Source organism: Condylostylus longicornis, unplaced genomic scaffold, assembly GCF_029603195.1.
Source record: "Condylostylus longicornis isolate FDR11 unplaced genomic scaffold, ASM2960319v2 ptg000376l, whole genome shotgun sequence".
Lineage (NCBI taxonomy): Eukaryota > Metazoa > Arthropoda > Insecta > Diptera > Dolichopodidae > Condylostylus > Condylostylus longicornis.
Genome location: NW_026578338.1, coordinates 22,921 through 29,428, shown reverse-complemented (window position 1 = coordinate 29,428; position 6,508 = coordinate 22,921).

Here is a 6,508-nt window from a genome sequence, read left to right as displayed (position 1 = left end):
AGTAGAAACAGAGTCTGAATTTTTTAACCCCCTAATAATATTATTTATTTCCATAGAGCTAAAAGGCTCAAAACCAAAACTTTTTTTTTGAAAAACGTCAGATTTCAAATCTAAAACACTGAAATCGAAACTATGGACACTTGAATTAGACGATAAATTTACACTTATATCAACGAAAAAGTTATTAAAATAATTAGCCAAAATTTTAGGGTCATTAACCAACTCATTATTAATAGATAAATAAATATCCGATTTAGCACAGTCTTTGTTAAGAATAGAATTTATAATTTTACACTCCTTTCTTGAATTACCTTTAGTAGTCTCAAATTTAGTTAAATAATAATTATCCTTACAACTTTTGATTTTTCCCTTTATGAATTTACAAAATTTTTTATACCTAACCAATAAAAATTGTCTAGTAGGATTTTTTTTAACTTTTAGCCTTAAGCTATTCCGTTTCTTTATTAAAGTCAATAGCTTATTCGTCATCCAAGGTTTGAGTCTCCTAGGTGCTCTTCTATTAATAATATTACTAGAATTACTTATATGAAAATTTAAAGTCTCATAAAAACGTAAATAAGCCAAAGAAGGATCATCAACATCAAAAATATCATACCAAAATTCAAATAATAACCGGTTTCTCAAATGATTATAATTAATTACAGGTCTGCTATTATAAACAGATTGAAAAACTTTACCATTAAAAGTGCAATTCGGTATAGTTAAACTTAACATACAATGATCCGTAATTCCCAAGTCTAATATATCTGCAACAAAATCGTGTTTATTATTTCTGTGTTTCCTAACAAAAAGATGATCAATACAAGAACCTGCAATTGGGCGAGAGGAAACTGAAATCAAAGAGTCAAAACCATAAGAAGATAATAAAAATAAGTAATCAGAAACATCATTTGCTTTGACGCAAAATATCAATATTAAAATCACCTAATAGTATTAAATTTTTGGAATTTTCCTTTGTTAAAAAGTTGGCCAATTCTGCCAAAAATTCGCTAATAACACACCTGTGTAACCTATATATACATATGAAACAGTATTCAACTTCAGAAACATTGCATAAAACCTTTATAACATCCATGCTATTAAAATTAAAATTAAAAATGCGGCAGTTCTTTAAATTGCTCCTGAAGTAAACTGCAACACCACCTGCAGCATATGAATTATTGCATGTAGCACCAAATGAATAATTAGGAATTGGAAAATTGTTTTTTTTGTAGTCGTATATCCGAATCTCACTAAAAAATACAAAATGAGGCCAGTAGTCTAAAGAATTCAAATATGCTAACAGAGAACTAAAATTTTCTCTCAGACTTGCAATATTTTGATGCACAACCCAAAAATTTGAAATTTCCATTGTATTATTATCTAAAATTAAATTATCATTTACAGATTTGTTTGAAATATTAATATGTGAAGGAAGAACATCATTGGAGCTATGAGGATCATTCATTATAAAATTAAGTTGAAAATAATCTTTTTATTAAAAGTAATAAAAAGAAAAGAAACAGAGATTAAGATATGTTATTCAAATCCTCAAAACTGCGAATGATGTGTTTCACTTCACCATCATTTTTTTTTAAATAAATGATATCATTTTTCATCCACATAAATTTAAATTTATTCAAATTTTTAAAATTTTTCACTTTTTTCAATAAAGAATTATAAAAAGGAGTTAAGCTATTATTTAAAAAATTTTGTTCTTATATTCTGTACCAAAAAAACTAGCTTTGGCATTACGTTTATTTGACATTATTCTTTTTTTTATATTAAAAGAGTAAAATTTAATACAAAGTACATTTTGCTGTTTCTGCCCAGAAGAAGAATTACCAATTTTTACCGACCGTATTGTGTAAACAATAGGTAGGTTATGTGATGGCAACTAATTTTGCATATCGAGTTTTCGGTGGGAACGTACTTCTCCATAGTAGGGAAGTGTAAATAAACTATTTTTAGCAACCTGTCGGTCTGTCGGTCTGTGTGTGCACGCGTGTATCTCAAGTTCGGCTGAACCGATTTTGATGAAATTTTATATGTAAGTTTATTTCCACCATGACACGGATTGATCAACTTTTGGTATATATCACGCCTCGCGAACCGCACTTTTTAGCGGGCCTGTTTTACATTTTTGAATATTTTAAAGAAAGTATTCAACTGATTTACTTGAAATTTTATATATAAGCTCAGTTAGACCGTCCGCGAAAATTCCTATGTTTTGAAAGAAATCAGGCATCGGTAACTAGATGTTTACTACGGGCCAAATATACATTTTTGTGTATATAATCAACCAATTTAGTTGAAATTTAATATATGAATTCCTCATATTAAAACATATAAATTTTTTGTAAAGATCAGGGCTCGAAAACTGATTTGCAGGCCGATTTTACATTTTTCACTATATTTACGGAACGAATTGAAGGATATCAATAAAATAAGATCCACCCCAACAAACAATACCATATTGAAGCTTCGAATTAAAAAGTGCAAAATAAGCCATTTTTGAAACATTTATAGAACAATACCAATTCAATTGAAAAAGATTTCTTACAACGTTCCTAAAATAATTATTCAAATAACGTGAATGTTCCGACCAATTCATTCTTTTGTCAATATAAATGCCCAAATATTTATATGAAACAACACTTTCAACTTTAAAACATGATTTATCACAAACATTACCATTAATATAAGAATTTGAGAGAATAGGGAATTTACAATATCCAGGTGAATGAAAATACAAATTACAATCAGTAATAAAATCTTGTGTTAAATTAAATATAATATATTTAGTTTTGTTGCTCATTACAAGTTTATGAGAAAAAAACCAACTTCTTATTAAATTTAAATAAAAATTCAGAGCCGCAGTAACCTCCATCAAATTTTTTTCACAATAAGTGAAAGCAGAGTCATCTGCAAAAGCAGTAGCTTTCCCCTTAAAATTTTGATCAAGCAATGAGTTTATAAATATAAGAAACAAAATTGGCCCCAAAACTGAACCCTGTGGTACTCCACATTTTATTTCAGTAATATCACCCAAAACATTTCCGATTTTAACCCTCTGTTTCCTATTACTAAGATATCAACGAAACCATACATAAACAAAGCCCCTAAAACCAGCATTATAAATTTTTTCCAGCAAAAGATCATGTGAAACAGTGTCAAATGCTTTGGTGATGTCAATAAACAGAGCTGCACAGGAATAACTATTATTTATGCCTACATAAATTTCGCTGCAAAATTTAAGTAAAGCATCCTCTGTACTTAATGTATGGCGAAACCCAAATTGCGAATTGCTAAAAAACTTAATTTTATCTAAAAATTTAACAATCCTCGATTTCATGCCTTTTTGAAAAATTTTAGAAATAGTTGGTAAAAGCGAAATAGGCCTATAGTTATTTGGATCCTGTGAATCACCCTTCTTAAAAAGAGGAAAAACCTCAGCGATTTTTAATCATTTGGAAAAATTCCTTTATATAAGTTAATTTACCTGGGGCTTCTTTATTTAGAAAAAATAAAAAAATGAAAAAGAACTCGCAACCTTAATATTTTTTATTAATTAAATCAAAAAATTAAAACGCACAAAATTAGATTTTCTTCTTTTTTATTCCGTCCGATCTGTTTTAAATCTTAATTACAATTGAATAATTATTTTTATAATTTTTGTGTTTGACTCTACCTGTGCAACGTGATATTTTGTTACTTTCAACGTGATATTGTGTTGCATGGGAATTCGTTCAAAAATTCGTTCCCAACAAAATTGCTGACTCGGCGGCATGTGTTAAATTATTAATTTTTAGGCTGTTAACTTTCGTTTCAAAATATTTCTCAACAAAATTGCTGATTCGGCGGCATGTGTTAACTTTTTATTTTAGGTTGTTAACTTATACACTTAAATTAAAAATATAGGACAAAACATCAGAAATAAAAAAAGAAATTTGTTTTAATAAAACATTTGAAAAAGAACCAGTAGAAACAGAGTCTGAATTTTTTAACCCCCTAATAATATTATTTATTTCCATAGAGCTAAAAGGCTCAAAACCAAAACTTTTTTTTTGAAAAACGTCAGATTTCAAATCTAAAACACTGAAATCGAAACTATGGACACTTGAATTAGACGATAAATTTACACTTATATCAACGAAAAAGTTATTAAAATAATTAGCCAAAATTTTAGGGTCATTAACCAACTCATTATTAATAGATAAATAAATATCCGATTTAGCACAGTCTTTGTTAAAAATAGAATTTATAATTTTACACTCCTTTCTTGAATTACCTTTAGTAGTCTCAAATTTAGTTAAATAATAATTATCCTTACAACTTTTGATTTTTCCCTTTATGAATTTACAAAATTTTTTATACCTAACCAATAAAAATTGTCTAGTAGGATTTTTTTTAACTTTTAGCCTTAAGCTATTCCGTTTCTTTATTAAAGTCAATAGCTTATTCGTCATCCAAGGTTTGAGTCTCCTAGGTGCTCTTCTATTAATAATATTACTAGAATTACTTATATGAAAATTTAAAGTCTCATAAAAACGTAAATAAGCCAAAGAAGGATCATCAACATCAAAAATATCATACCAAAATTCAAATAATAACCGGTTTCTCAAATGATTATAATTAATTACAGGTCTGCTATTATAAACAGATTGAAAAACTTTACCATTAAAAGTGCAATTCGGTATAGTTAAACTTAACATACAATGATCCGTAATTCCCAAGTCTAATATATCTGCAACAAAATCGTGTTTATTATTTCTGTGTTTCCTAACAAAAAGATGATCAATACAAGAACCTGCAATTGGGCGAGAGGAAACTGAAATCAAAGAGTCAAAACCATAAGAAGATAATAAAAATAAGTAATCAGAAACATCATTTGCTTTGACGCAAAATATCAATATTAAAATCACCTAATAGTATTAAATTTTTGGAATTTTCCTTTGTTAAAAAGTTGGCCAATTCTGCCAAAAATTCGCTAATAACACACCTGTGTAACCTATATATACATATGAAACAGTATTCAACTTCAGAAACATTGCATAAAACCTTTATAACATCCATGCTATTAAAATTAAAATTAAAAATGCGGCAGTTCTTTAAATTGCTCCTGAAGTAAACTGCAACACCACCTGCAGCATATGAATTATTGCATGTAGCACCAAATGAATAATTAGGAATTGGAAAATTGTTTTTTTTGTAGTCGTATATCCGAATCTCACTAAAAAATACAAAATGAGGCCAGTAGTCTAAAGAATTCAAATATGCTAACAGAGAACTAAAATTTTCTCTCAGACTTGCAATATTTTGATGCACAACCCAAAAATTTGAAATTTCCATTGTATTATTATCTAAAATTAAATTATCATTTACAGATTTGTTTGAAATATTAATATGTGAAGGAAGAACATCATTGGAGCTATGAGGATCATTCATTATAAAATCAAGTTGAAAATAATCTTTTTATTAAAAGTAATAAAAAGAAAAGAAACAGAGATTAAGATATGTTATTCAAATCCTCAAAACTGCGAATGATGTGTTTCACTTCACCATCATTTTTTTTTAAATAAATGATATCATTTTTCATCCACATAAATTTAAATTTATTCAAATTTTTAAAATTTTTCACTTTTTTCAATAAAGAATTATAAAAAGGAGTTAAGCTATTATTTAAAAAATTTTGTTCTTATATTCTGTACCAAAAAAACTAGCTTTGGCATTACGTTTATTTGACATTATTCTTTTTTTTATATTAAAAGAGTAAAATTTAATACAAAGTACATTTTGCTGTTTCTGCCCAGAAGAAGAATTACCAATTTTTACCGACCGTATTGTGTAAACAATAGGTAGGTTATGTGATGGCAACTAATTTTGCATATCGAGTTTTCGGTGGGAACGTACTTCTCCATAGTAGGGAAGTGTAAATAAACTATTTTTAGCAACCTGTCGGTCTGTCGGTCTGTGTGTGCACGCGTGTATCTCAAGTTCGGCTGAACCGATTTTGATGAAATTTTATATGTAAGTTTATTTCCACCATGACACGGATTGATCAACTTTTGGTATATATCACGCCTCGCGAACCGCACTTTTTAGCGGGCCTGTTTTACATTTTTGAATATTTTAAAGAAAGTATTCAACTGATTTACTTGAAATTTTATATATAAGCTCAGTTAGACCGTCCGCGAAAATTCCTATGTTTTGAAAGAAATCAGGCATCGGTAACTAGATGTTTACTACGGGCCAAATATACATTTTTGTGTATATAATCAACCAATTTAGTTGAAATTTAATATATGAATTCCTCATATTAAAACATATAAATTTTTTGTAAAGATCAGGGCTCGAAAACTGATTTGCAGGCCGATTTTACATTTTTCACTATATTTACGGAACGAATTGAAGGATATCAATAAAATAAGATCCACCCCAACAAACAATACCATATTGAAGCTTCGAATTAAAAAGTGCAAAATAAGCCATTTTTGAAACATTTATA